General features: G+C 41.7%; 1 protein-coding gene and 1 long non-coding RNA gene across 11 annotated transcripts in view; one reads left to right on the forward strand and one right to left on the reverse strand.

The window, feature by feature from the left end:
* LOC111250646 (uncharacterized) overlaps positions 1-15141 on the forward strand; it is a 112054-nt gene that overhangs the window by 30349 nt on the left and 66564 nt on the right. The gene's annotated exons all lie outside the window — the stretch shown is intronic.
* Positions 1203-9190, reverse strand: LOC147755254 (uncharacterized). The gene is made up of 3 exons (XR_015328866.1): positions 9070-9190; positions 7169-7393; positions 1203-5107 (listed from the first exon to the last, which is right to left on the reverse strand). It is a non-coding gene; the product is annotated as an uncharacterized LOC147755254 (long non-coding RNA).

Below are 15141 nucleotides of genomic sequence, written 5' to 3' on the forward strand. Positions count from 1 at the left end.
TTTTACCTATCTACTCAACTTCAACATTTGCTGACGTCGCCGCTTAGCGCTGTTTGTTGCACGTGGCTCGTCCATTTGTGCCTAACGGGCTTTCCTTTAGTTCATCAACAGTCCTGTCCTTTTTCTAGTCTTTAAATGATTACGTCGGGGCAGTGCAGCTGTATGGTAAAGCAGAATTATACATCGACACGCTTCGGCGGTCGCAAAGGCCGATCGACAGCATGTGCCGATCATGCTTGCCTCACGTTGTCCTGCTGCTCGATAATGCTGTCAACGGCAGATCAACGTTGTTCGTAGGTAACCATGTGCCTGAAGCGTGTAGCTGCGCTCCTCGGGAAAAACTTCAAGCAGGTCCCATTCAGAGCCCGATGGCCTGAACGGACAGCGTTTCCATGGTGATAGAAAGCAGCATATCGTAAAGCTATAACCTGCGTGATCAGAAAAAAAAACGTACATAGGCATCGAATCATATAAGGAGATACAAATGCACCTCGATTATGGCGCCATATATTTAGCTAGAGACAAAAACACAATGAAGCAGAAAGGGGTGCTGCTACTGCTGCGGTTGGAAGCGATCACTAAGGAAGTAAGCAACACGACCTAGAAGCCGAGTTGGCTCGATTACGGGAGGCTATTAGATCGTTCGATAAACAAGTAATACGTTTCTAATGGGAAAATTGCTATACGTGTTTGTGAGTATGTGTGATCGTCATTAACACCATAGTAAGTAAACTTATTGTAGCAGTAAATTCATTTGTACGTATGCTTAAAACGTATGTATATATATAGCAAAAGCGATAAATGATAACGGTGGCGGGGGTAGCTGTGGGTATAGCGTGGAACAGTTAGGCGTGAAATAGTGTCAATGCAAGCTTAAGTACAAGGGTAAGTGGGTCATCCAGCCATTCATGTTTTCACGGCAACACTACGTCCGCTGTTCCTTTTCTCGTTACAAATCAACAGGAGCATGGATATTGTCGTTCTTACTTACGGCTTAAAAATCCAGTAAGCAGGAAAATTCTAATTTGACTTAAAATGCAGAAACAGGACATTAATGGTAGATGAATTGGAAACACTGGACCAACTAAAAGCCCTAAAATAAAAATCGATTTATTTTTTTTTATTGCAAGTTCATAGAACGGGGTAAAAAACGTTCATGAAGGTTGCAAAAAGCACGCAATAAAAATAGATTTACGTTTAAATAGCAGATGGGTTACTCTTTATTATCGTAGTTTGCAATCGAAGTGAATGAAATGTTTTTACCCTAGTACTATACATTCAGTAAGTACGTCCGTCCCAAGCACGTGACTCGAAATCATTTAAGGCACACCAGAACTCATATTGTGACATATTCTTTCTTCCAACTAGCTAGGACGGTGCAACCGGGTTGGCGTAATTTAGATTTTCAGCAAAAGTCATGGGGATCCAAACTTAGCTCCCCTAATGAACTTTCAATGTCCCATTCGTTTTCACTACTGACTGCTTCTTCAGCCTAGCTAAAAGAGCTTTGTTTATCGTATGAGAGTATTCGGCGAGGTACTAGCACCCTGAACGACTCCACCTCCGTTGCCCTATTCGCCATATATTAAATATCACGTGCGTTATTATTAAGCTCGAGGGGTAGTTGTTGTTGCTGCTGTGTCAGTTGCTACCGCGGTAGTTCTGGGTCGGCCCCTCAGTCCCGCTGAGCCCCGGGATTCCTCCGCTTCGAACTGCTGGGAGAGGGCGCCTGGCTCGTTGTGAGAGATGATGAACTATGTAAGCGACACGATCGGTACCGACCGCTGACCTTTGTCTTCGCTGCCCTTTAGTCGTGGCTGAGTCCCGATCTGACGCTGTGTGTTTCGTTGTTAGCCAGCGTAGGCATCTACGACGTTGCCGATCTCGGCAAGGAGACAGACGAACAGCTCCCTGTAGCGGCTTAGAGAAGGGCCGTTAGCCAGTAGCGCTGCTGATGGCAGCCGTACACGTATTTATTAATGAACGTCACCGGGCAATTCTGACATATGTAACTGTCGGGAAAAGATAAAGACCACCTAACAGGTGGTCATCGATATCAGCCAAACTGGAACTAATTTTGCCGATCGTTTGCGAGACAGAGAAGGCAAGGGCAAGTATGGTACTGGTGTGAGCAGGCGTGAGTGCATAGAGAACAAAAAACAATTGACACTCACTGAAGAAGCCTGTGAGTGCATATAGACAAGGCGAAGTGCGGCCGTTACAGGGGTATAATGTATGAAGAGCTAATGTTAGAAGCAATAGCTACTGAGTGTAAGTTAATAGTGAACGTAATAAGGATTTTATCTCACGTTGTGTGGCTACATCTGTAAATGCTGATCTTGTTGTGTCTTGTGCCTTCTCATGCAAGACGCCTATAACGTATACTAATTAATTGTAGCATCGTTGGGGTAATCGTGGAGAATGGCTTTGGTAAGAACACCAGTGTCCGACGATTTCGTTGCTTGCTAGCTAGCTCAGTGATATAATCTAAATCGAAAATGTAGCGTTTGTCCTCCGTTTTGTTCAGCTGTGGTCTTAGAGATGAGGATCCGCTAGCATTTCTTAAAAATTGATCTTCTAATGTATAGCAACGCTCATTTGCGCCAACACATTTCTATACGTACACAAAACTTTTGATAGGCGTCTTTCCATGTTCACCGGCCGTAGATTTTGCACCTACATTATAATTTCGATTATCCCTTTAATTTCCCTTTGCAAAACTCTTGCTCTAACGGAAGCTGACAGAGCGCAGCTGGTCCTGCGATAATAGGTCCAGTAGCACGTATTTAATGAGTGCTTTCCAGCCCTAAAAACAAAATTTAGTTCAAATAGCAGCATTCACACAGCCGGACACGAGTTCGGCATGTGTTTGTATCGGCATGTACGTGCGCGTTAACATTGCGGGTAGTGTATCATACCGTATCGCTGTTACTTTATAGGCTAATTATGTGAACATATGTGTAGAGTAATCTCATTGCAACTATTGTATATACCATAAATAAATATAAGTATATTATATATATATATATATTCGTATAAAAGAATAGCAACGACAAAATCGATGGTAGATATAATATGTCATACGTCTAAGTATACCTAAATGGAAACAAACTTGACATATAGTAATGTATAAATATCCCGACCTGTTATCTCATTAGCTTCTCACGAACGAGATAAACTCTTTATCTAATCTATAGGATAATGCAAAAGTGATTATCCTACCAAAATGGCCTTTACGTATATTTGGCTTTGGCGAAATGTTTATGTCGGATAAAAGCTCATTAACAAATGCTCATCGGCCAACATATTATAAAATTTGGGTTTGACCAGCGACCATTACGTGACATGAGAGCCTTCTCTTATTTGTTCTCGTTGCAGATAGGGCAGAAATATTAGGTCAAAGGGCATTGCCATATAGACTAGAATAAATGTGTCCGCATTAGAACGGAACGATTCGACGATTTACTTATTTCGTTCATTTCTTGCAAGACCAACTTTAAGAGAACGAACACGTGGATATCCTTAACTTCACTTTAAAGTATAAGTTAGGTAGGTCACGGCACCGTACGCTGGCTGTTTATTTAGTAGTTTGCGCATGTACTTATCAGTATTGCAGTTGTGTTGTATTGCATAGTAAAGACAATCCAAAACAAGTCTCAGCAATCTATGTATTAGGTGGAAACCTGAGGCCACACCCTGTTCATAAAAATGTTGATGTTATATATGGATTTTGCTAAAGGTCAGAAGCGGTTCTTCTGGTTAGTGCATCGTAAAATTGCCGAGCTCAGTACATAGCCAAAAGTTTTAAGCGGCTGCTTTACACCAATGATCCGGGATTTACATAAATAATGCAAATATTATTATCATCTATAGAGTATCAATGTAACTTGGGTACCTCACCCAAATATTAGCTATGGCATTTCAGATTTGGCCCGCGTCGCTAATCTATAATAAAATGAAACGAAGAAAATCATTAGAGGATCTAACTAGGATTCCATAACCTAGGATAAGAGATAGATATTTAATGTTGAATATGTGGATGATCGTAACTAGCCAGTTTAGGTTCTAAAAAATATATCCGTATTATAGTTAAGATAATTAATCATCAATTGAACAGTGTCGGTCTTCACGTGGTGTGGCATTCATATATCTCAACATATATACACAAATATAACGTTGAGGAACTTGAAAATAAAGGAGGATCCTAAAGAACGAAATGGCAAGCCGCCCTGTGGTTTGGTCATTACTAGGACCATTAATACCCATATGATTTCTCAACATTTACGCAGAAAGCCGAATGTGGCTAGTGCAAGCCCCCGGCGCCTCCTTCAGTCGCACTTCATTGTAACGGCAAAAGAAGTTTAATCTAACAAAAAAACACTGTCTAGCGAAGATCATAGAAAGATTTTTTTGTTTTCTTTCATCTCAGTTATGTACCTCCCGAACCCGTCCACGCTATTTCGACACTTTTTTCCCATTGCACTACAGGCTTCATCAATATCAGGACCAGTAGAAATCAGCTCACCTGATCTCGACTATATAGCATCGGTAGTACTATTAGCAGTATATTATTGAAAGTGGAAGTTTTCGAAAGTTATTGACTAAGCAACATTAATTTGATTATGGATTATTAATGGATGATTAGGGCATCTTCTTTAAAAAGGTAAAACCTTTGTCCCGTGCTTTCTCTGTATGTACACACTGAGAAGCGAATTTCCCTGAAGGATACATCCGTTAGTATTGCTACCGGTTTTTCATACAGTTGTTATTTGAGTGCTCTGCATAAACGATATAGAAGGCGACACAAAGACGTTGCAACTTTCTCATAATTAATGTTTTTCTATACATTGTATGCTGAAACGCGATACCTATACGACCAACTCAGGCCCATCTATGCATAATTTTACAGGAGAGGATCAAAGCAATTTAGATGGTTTGACTGTTGATTCCAACTGCTCTCTGTGTCACGCTCCGTTTGGCTAACTCAATCAATTTGTGTTGTCCTTTCTCTTCTTAGACTTATCTCCTTTTTCCCTAATCGATTACCCCTTTCGTCCTTGCGTTTCTTTGCGCACTTCTGCTCGATCGAACACCCGATAATCTATAACTGCACACACATATTCGAATTTAGAATGGCATAAAATAACGTCCTCACTCGAACGTTCGACACTCCTTATAAATATTAATATAATATTATATTAAATTATAGCAATAATATTAAACGTGGTCGTTCTTTTCTCTTATTGGATATATTACTTCACGGATTATTATTACGGAAATTATTATATTACGGAAAATATAGCAGTGTTTGTTCCACTATTACATCTGAACTAATGTACATCGAGCAAAATGCGTGAGCGCATTATAAAATACAAAAAAATTCAGGGTAGTTATTCAGGCAACAATCCGCTGCGAATGTCACTACTAAGGCTTTGCTGTTTGTGATTCCTTTTCGTAAATAAGCCTAAGGGCACATCTTCACATAGCGATAGTGGGAACACTCAGGTTACTTAGTTCTGACTTAACACAGGCCTGCCCTGAAGATGATTGATGCTAACGAATTCATCTCAACTCAGCAAATGCTAGGTCCTCATATTGCAATTGTATATTCTTGTACACTGCTAAGCAAGCTAGCAGTACGTAAAATGATAAAAAAAAAGAAAAAAAAAACTGGCTATCGTATTAGATATGTACATAAAGGCTTTTTTATTTTGTATTTCTAACTACTGTAAAGTATGAGCAGAGTAGAGTCAGAGGACCATCCTATTTACAATCCGATGCAACGAAGGTTCTTCTTTGCATATAGGCACATTTTTTTACTTACTACGCTTAAGCAAATAGTCACCTGCTTATAGAAGCCTATCGTTTTGGCAACGACAATACGGTTCGAGACGATTCAATGTACGAGTAATTCGTCAATCGTCCGTAAGCAACAACGACACTAACTAAAAACACTTTGTTTATGTGAATTTCCTTATTTTGTCCTTAATCAGCGTTGAAAATCGATTGCGCATAAACATATAAATAAATAAATTATTATTATAAAATAAATAAATTATTAGTATAAAATAGTAACGTTGACACTTTTAGCATCAACATTATCAAGTACGATAGCCACCAGCCGATCATTATTGTATATAAGTCCACTGTGGCGCAGATCCGCTATTGGCAGATGCTGTTAGTACAACAATTGCCGTTTATATGCAGTTCGATAGATTCACGTACCCTAGCAGACGACGGCGAGTTAATTTAAATTCTCACCTCGTTCTTAAGGGCCAAAAATAGGTCGGAAATATTAACATATATTACTGGTTTTGCAGTATCCTTTTTTGTTGACTGAACATGCGATAAATTATAGTAAGCGGTTGAATTTGAACCTCATTTGCTATAGTTGCAAAAAATAGGACACTAAATGTATGTGTAGCATAGTACAGTTGCGAGTCGTAGTAACTTGAACGACGTTTCGTTATTTTTTCTAGGTTCTACTCTAATGTTGAGCATATTTATATCACTACAAGTGAGTGATTAAGCAGATATCAGCATATTGAGACTGGGATAAATGAAAAGCTCCTGGTCTGATAGCAACATCAGCTGGTAATCGCTTTGTATCAATCTGAGGATTGGTCCTACTATATCTGTTTATAATTCCTGGAGGTACCATTGGAGCGCGTACGTGAGTAAGTGCCAGGCATCGACGTCAAACACATCTATTGTGACCATGCTTGCTGCAATCTAAAAGAACCGTGAAAGATGATTTTTTTTCTACGTTACAACAAGTTATAAGGAACGTGTCTATACTGACGAAAACAGGTCCGCAGGAAACAGATTCCGGGCTTCCGCATGCAAGATGGCCGCTAACACCGAATTACTGTTAGTATTCACGGAATTTTAAATCACTCCAGCATCGTGCGCTTGTAGTGGCTGACAGCGAAGGTGATGTTTTTTTGCCAGGTACCATTCAGCATCTTGGGCAATTTATGGCGCTGTTTCGATCACTCAGGAGAATAATTTACTTCCTAATTTGCTTCCTTGAGCTCGTATAGTTCAAAATAAAATGTTGCCAAGTGGTAAGTGACAATTAGCGTCAGCCTGAAGCTGCACCATAGTCGCAGCGGGTCTCTATCTAAACAGTTGTAAAAGCGTATACATATATAAACACGAGTCGTACCTTTTCCAGACCGCAGGGGCGAGGACACGGGAACTTGTTTCACGCGCTTCCACAGCCTCGTATGTATATATTCAACTGCGGATCGTGCATTGTCGGCCCCTTCCTTTTTTAACAAGCTATAGTTTGTTATCACTTAAAAATATTAAATGGTATAAGGGGGTCAGTTGGCAAGCAATGGAACAGAATGGGTCGTACCAGTGCAGCGTTGAGAGGAAACGAATTGATCTGAAAATCAAGTTAATTTCTTTTTTGAGAATTGTTTCAATACCAGCAGCTAAAGGACAAAGAAAAATAACAGTTCTATTGATGTCTAAAGAATTACGTGGGCTCGGGCAATGATTTGTGAGGGGTTCTCAATTAGGAGCATGCGGCAGGAAAGAGAAGTAAATGACAATGATTATGATAAGGAACAAACGAAGGCTGACAGAGAACGCCATCGTGCTGACTAGATGTGTGTAGAAACTCTTTTCCTGGGACTGAGTAGGACCAATGAGGGTGAGGGGAGAAATAATGATCCGAACTTATCCACGCTGCCGTTCGCGTCGCCCATTGAGTTTTAGTCCGGTAGTCTGCAACGCAAGCGGCCGCCAGTTAGGTGACGAGATCAGCGGTGGCTGGCTGATTCCAGCTGCTGTGACGGCGACTACTGGCTTTGAGGTACCAAGATTTACGCGAAGATGTGTACATTAAATCACAGGAGCAGCGACATGAGCGAACGATATATTTTGCAATTAGGCGCCGCATGGCAAACAAGTTTCGAGAATTATATAAAGGTAACAAGAAAAAAGGGAACGACAGCGAAGGTAGACCACCATTGAGAATTTGCTACGAATACATGTAGATCCTGATCAACGACAACGCTAGCGGGGATGACATAATGGTGGCAAAGAAGTGGCATGCCGAACAGTGAAACCACAACCGTAATGTTATTAGTGCCCTAAATCGAAAAATATTTTCGCCGAGATCAATATTTATATGGCCACCAGCAAACGACAGGTTCAACAATAGATGGATCGGCGTCGATAACATCAACTCTGAGACACCGGCCTACTTGGCCATAGGCTTAATGAAACTGAATCATAAATGTTTGCTGTTGCTGTTTATTGTTGCTTGTAGTGATCGACATTACTGAATCTGCCATATAAAAATGGGCGAACAAGCAGTATTTTAATCTGAGGCAATACGACGACATATCTTCGCCTTCGACCATACAGAAGAACTAATATCTAATTTTCCATGACTTTGCAATCAATAATGAAAGTTGTACTTGGGCACCGAAGTTATTAACGTAGCGACACTAACGCTGAATCACAGTGACTTAAAGTTATCATTTTCGATATAATTAGGGGAGCCTGTAATGGATTTGACATTATTAGGTCGTTTTACGTTATACTAAAAAGACTATAATTGAGGTCACATACCTAGTTGTATCATTAAACCCTAGAAAGAGGTATTAGTACCTCTCAGTCCCTAGAATTCGCTTGTCTATGGCCGGCCAAAGTTTAATGGCTCTTTTTTATAAAGTCGATTATGACAGTGCCTCCCTTTCTCTTTTTACAGAATAACTTCTCTCCGCCGCGTACCTGTGTAGTCTTTGTCTTTAAACCGCATATTCATATATATATATCTATATATATATGTATCTATATGCGCACATACGGGATTGAACACGTCAAAGTTAAGCTAAGCTATTGTTTGAACATCAAGCGTCACGCGATACAAAAGAGCTCTCAGAGAACATCGGGTGGAGAGGACAGCGCCTGCGGCGTAGGTCAATGTAGATGGCGACCGACATAGTTTGCACTTTAGGCAGAGATTCTTTTCAGCTACAACCCATCCTTCCCAAAGCTTATTTTCGTTACCTTTGTCGACGCGACCAGATTCATACGCTCTATACGAACCGACAAACAGATGGTCATTCGCTGGCTGGGCTGCAACAGCTGTTACTCTACGACGCTTTGACAACGCTGGTATAGGGTTCGCGAAGACGTGTAATAGCAAATCTTATTTGGGACGCTTGAGAGGTACTGCCACAAGACAAATGGTGATGAACTGACGACGGACCGATACGAACACTCACTATAACCATTAACGCGCCTGGCTATGCGTTCCAATAGATGATGAGTCATCCTCGAAAAATGCCTCTCTTACAAGCCGCCAGTCCGTCCCGAACACAACTCTGACTTTGCCAAGAAGCTATTCTATTCTTTTGCAGCACCGGGACACACTAGCGAACTGCCTTTTTGTTTCCCTTCTTATCCTTGTTCCTGTTCTGTGCATCATCTCTGCATACACAGCATTCACTTACTTTACTCCTCCATACTATCATCTTTTCGATGCCTGCGTTTCCTATATGCATGCCTCATCTTTTCCGTGCTCTCGAAGCTCATACTGGATCTTCTCACATCGAACCGCTTGCCAGAACGAACGAATAGGAAATAGGGTCAACCGAAAGCTGGCTGTCACATGTCCTATGTCCGGTGTTTCTTTCTTCTAAAAAGGAGAGAAAGGCAAGTAAGGTGTTGACAGAGGTGAAGGACGCTTGGGGAACTAAGAAGAAGAGTGGCTGAAGGCACCAGTGACAGCGGCTGCGGATGGGCTGGCAACCGCTGATCTCGTTTCGGCGGTGCTACAGCCACCCTTGCCGCAGGCCGCTGAAATTGTGCCTCAATGAGGAAAACGTGATAGTGGATAAATATGAAGGTGCGAGAGTAATAGGAAGAAGAACTCATAAGAGAAAGAGAGGCAACGGCGAAGTGCGTTTATATGAGAGGGAGAGCAAGGGAAACAGGACGAATACTCAATCAGTTTACGAGAGCTGGGGCGGCTCAGAGGAAAGGGAAGAAACGACGATGATTTCAGAAGTAGATGAATACGTTAGTCAAGAATAGCGGGTAGTTGAGAGCGGCATACAGCATGTAGAAGTATGAAACAGTTTTTATTTATGGCATTTTCGCATTTACCTCAGATTTTCAAGTCACCTTGTGCTTACTCATATGAAATGGGCAAGACACTACAGACTAAATGGTCCATTCCCCAAGTATACATGCTTAATGTATATTATTACTTATTAGTTATCTGACATCGGTTTGCTTTAATCAATGAAGCAGGTCGAGCCCAGAAAGGACACAGAGTTAAAAAAAAACGGAAAACTAATGATCACGGATGACACCGCCACCGAAAGTTCGATGAACATCAACGGGACGTCTAGTGTGTTAGCTAAATGTAGAAAATTGCCTCTGTACCTGGCAGTAGCAGCCCCAACTGTGGGATTAGCAGTTGCATTGTCGTCCCGTCGGCTGATCGTTCGATCTCGTTGTCAATATAAGCGTTTCCCTAAAATGCCATTTTGGCGGTTATTTTTATTTTCTAATAGACCTTTTATAATAGCTACACAAAGGCTGCAATGCTTTTCGATTCATACTCCAATGGTCCACCGTATTTAGCACATCGATGTTTCTTGACCTAGTATGGAGCGTAGGAAGTCCCAAAGAAATAGAGTTAGTTTACAGAGACGTGAACAGTTTTCGCTTTTCTCAATATAAGTGTAGAATTCTTTCTTGAAAGATGTATATATATATATATATATATATATATATATATATATATATATTACCGAGACAGGCGCACGATAGCTATGCTGAGCGTTAGCAAGGATTGGTGATTTGGATTTAACAAGATAAGAACTGAGAATGCCCGGGGAAAAAACATAAAAAATACTTTTTGGATATTTGTAGCAGGAATTCAGGCTTTTATGTTTTGTTAATTGCCGACTACTCCCGTTGCGGGTACCTGAAAACGATCTGTCCTTAAAAAACCTTGCATTTACCGTTCATGATTAAACAAACATAGAGAAAATTATCTGTTAGAACAGATCAATCAAGGAGGATTGTGCCGCCTGGGAATATCGGTAAGCCGCCATAGAGCACAATAGGTTCTCAGACACCGCAGTATGCCCTAACTGGGGTACTCGCAAGAACTCCGTAGGAAGGCACTGGGAAGAGATTAATACAGCTGATACCAGTTGCGTCAGATAATGAGATTGCTTTTTATCGGCGTACTTAAACAGAAGCATTAACAAATAACGAAGTCCAGACAAAAACGCCGCCCTAAAATTGCTAAATATGGAAACGTGAAGTTGGTTGTACCTCGAAATATATCGATTAGAAACTTCAAAGCATCACGTTCTCACAGAGCATATTTATAGGAATGTGAGGCTGGGCATGCTCTGCCGTGCGTTTCATTCCGATTGAAAAAAATACGCAGTACAATCGCGCAGAGTTTAGAAAAGTAAGTGTTGTGTCCTTAGAAAAATAAGTGTTACTGAACGTATATATGTTTACGATTACAAAGAAGCAAATCACTGATTAATATCGTAATAATTGACTATTTGATTGTATATAAAATGGGCAAGTCTGAGCTGTATCTAACTTGTATAGGTGGAATGTTCCGCCCTTTCCTTTCTGCACGCATGAATGGGTCTGCGTGGAATAACTTTGACATGAATTTTAAGCCAATGACATGTCACAATGTAACGCTCTTGTCCAAATTTTGCCTAACTGTTACAAATGATACTGCTAGTCAAAGTTACCTCTGAGACTTGAGGCACTTATCAACTAGATAGCAAACGATTCAATATGGCAGGTGCATAGCAGAGGAAATAATTATATTTAGCAACAGTTTGTATTGATGTAGCAATAATTTCGAACTTTAGTTAACTGCAACTACTACTGCTAGGAACTATATGGCCCAACATGGCCGACTATTGACGGCTCTTTCACGGCATGGCGTCAACCTTATCAGTGCTACGTTACGAGCCGAATGCGATGACACACGTAGAAGAGCGCTTGTGCGCGCGCGCGCTACTCGTGACGTCATAAATTACAATGAGATTTATCTTGCTTACTGCATCATAAATAATGTACTTTATAACTAGTGCCCTCTTGAGTATTTGCTCCCAAGTAACAATAATTATTTTTTTAGCCTGTTTACCTTTTAAACATTGCTAGTTCCGTTGACATCAGTCTGAGTAACTTCGATCCTACGCTGATTTGAATTTTTCATTGGAAATTATTGTTTACGTGTCAGCATTGACACGCTGAACGTAACAGTATCCATTTGGGTTGACAACTTTTTCCAGCGTTGCCCGAGCACCATTCCAGGATGCTGACGGTGCGCGTAAATGTTGTTCTGCACAGATAATGCCTTTGAGAAGGCAAAATGGAGTCGTTTCTCTCGCTCTCTGTATAGAAATTATTGTGTTTTCGATTATTGGCTCTATTTAGTTGTAGGAACCTGCTCTGCGTTGCTCACTGGTTAACTAAGCATAGGGATGGGAAGCCAAACTGCAAACCGAGATACCGAATTTTCCGAGCGGTCAGCTTTACTGAAATTCAAATACTTTTGCACAGTACTGACATAAACAAAATGTTATGGTTTATCAGGAAAATCACGGAATTGCGGAACAAAGGGTTAGTTGCCGAAACACAAAATAAGGGGTTACAATTGTTTTAGATTGCCAGCCCATCGCTATCTTGGACCGCCCTGCAAATCGATATGTTAACAGAATTTTGCAGGACCAGCGCGCGAGCTCAGCGAATGCTCACAACATGTAAACATTCCGTCATGGTAATAGTAAAGATATATTGATTCAATGGGAACTAATTTGTAATCGGAGTATAGATGATATGATTGTGATCTGTGATGACTGATCCTCCATGTTCATTCTGTGATGTATATCTTAATAAATCCGATCATGTGTGAATAACGTTTGAACCGAGTTTTGGCGACCATTAGTGCTACCGTAATGTATCGAATTAATAAGTTTGTTGTTACATGCGCATGAATCGCCTTAATCTGTAAACAAAGCTTTCAGATGCGGCTCAATGTCGCTCGTAGCGCCGTTCGGCTGCAACGGGTTGTCCCGCGGCAAACTAACCTGGTTGCTTGCAAGCGTATGCCTACATGCTGTATAGCATAGGGTATAATTGCTATCGTAACTTGCTGTATCGTACAGTACAAACCGAAATTTATAGCTAAGCTCAATGCGAGGCGTGAATTCACCGCATGCGGACTAACGCCCGATCTCCGCTAATCATTACTGTTTCTGTAGAAGCTACTCATTTTTAGCACTAGACGGAATCTTAGACACGTATGTTTATTACCTTCGTCTACTATCTTGTAGAAGCTGAACAGTCAGTGCGAGCTTGTACACTGTACCTTCAGTTGGTAAGTTTTTGCCGTTGAAGATTGGTCGTGAGTGTCAAGCGGTTGAAGCGTCTACTGGGCTTGGAACTATAGTAAAACTACATCGTTCGTGTAAAGTGTATCTATTTAGCCCAATTTTTACTAAAAGAATGTTATTATGTCTATAGATCTGCCCATGATTTGTTTCACCGGAAGATTTATAAAATTAGCTTAGGTCATGTCTACTTTTCTTACAATGCCTCTGATAACACTCCATAGCCAAGGTCGCTTCTAATCATAGTAAAAGACGACTATCCGTATCTAGCTGTCAGCCAAGCTAATGATTCCAATAGAAATCACTGAGCCCCGGTAATGGCGATGCTATTACTATTATCTAGACCTTCTGGAAAGAAGTATCATTGATATCAACATGGCCTTAAAGTTCTGTAGGCCTTAGCCTGCCAGTTAGCTTTGTGCTATCCATCTGTGAGGAATTCCGTCGTATCGTTTTCTCTGACCTTCTCTCAATTGAGGCTGAGACGGTTATATCTGCCACAAATTGCGCCATAGACATTCGTGTTGGTCTCCATGCTGCTGTTGTGCCCCAATTATTCATGGGCTGTAGGGGCGGCGATGGTATCGTCTGCAATTGTCTCGATGCAGACGTTGGCTGTGGCTGCGTTATCGTAGTGACAGTGATTCACCCACATTCTGGTTGTCCTTTTTTCAAGCAGAGACTATTTGTTCCTCAGCCTCCTAAAGCTCTGTCTGTTGGGGAAGAACAGCAGGCAAGACCGGTCATACATGGTACAGATGCGGCCACCCGTTCGACGGTCTCATTCTCGTCGTTGTCATGTACTTTGTCGTTAAGCCTTCTAAGTTGGTTTTCGCCGATTACTGGTTCATCCGTTCGTTCGTTCTCTTCTGTGTCTGCAAGACAGTGGCGGCAGTAGCAGCTCATTCGCATCTCCTTGCTGGCTCCGTCCTTTTTTCTGGCATTCTCCAGCCTCGCCGTTTGGTGAAACCCTGGACTAAGACCGAGTTGGAATCCTCGTAGGATGTACGCACCATTCCTCCCGCTATGATATATCATCGTAGGGAGAGCAAAAAGCGGGCTCCTAATGGTTATACTGAGTGGCGGAGCCAGCGCATGGAGGACCAACAACACGGGAATGGGCAGGCTTTTCGAGGCAATGGAAAGCGGCGGGAAATGACGATATGAGTTTGGCTAGTGCAGGCTAGAGCAGCACGTCTTTGATTTACGTGCAAGTGAAAGATGGTGTGTCGCCGCAGCCAGCCGTATCCCAGGGCGATCTTCGTGTCGCGTATCAATGCGGTCTCCCAGGGTGAGTACAGCAGTGAGAGTAATTCGTGCTCTTGCGTAGTTCCTTTTCAGTCTATGCTAGCAGATGATCACGAAAAAAAGGAAGCACGCGGGAATTCGTGTACGTGTGTGATGCTTTTAGACGGTGCTACTGTCGTCGGCCTAACGCGGTTGCTACTGGCCTTGCAACGCAGAGAGAGGGACACAAACCACCCATCGCAGAGCGGGCAACTAATCAAGAGAATACCCAGAAAGACTTAGCGGTGTACTGAAGCGGCGCTGGTAAGTGACGGGTGGCAAAAATATTGACTCCGTAATGAAAACGAGAAGCGATAAAGATTGTTCGGTCGACGGATCCCTTAGTTGGGTTCCTGAGCGTGAGTACGTGTGTGTGAGTGATCCCGGTGCTTGTTTATATGAATCAAAAGACCTTGCCTGTGGTAATCTCTCGTTGGCTGCAGAA

The sequence above is a fragment of the Varroa destructor genome, unplaced genomic scaffold, assembly GCF_002443255.2.
Source record: "Varroa destructor unplaced genomic scaffold, Vdes_3.0 BEIS01000005.1, whole genome shotgun sequence".
NCBI lineage: Eukaryota > Metazoa > Arthropoda > Arachnida > Mesostigmata > Varroidae > Varroa > Varroa destructor.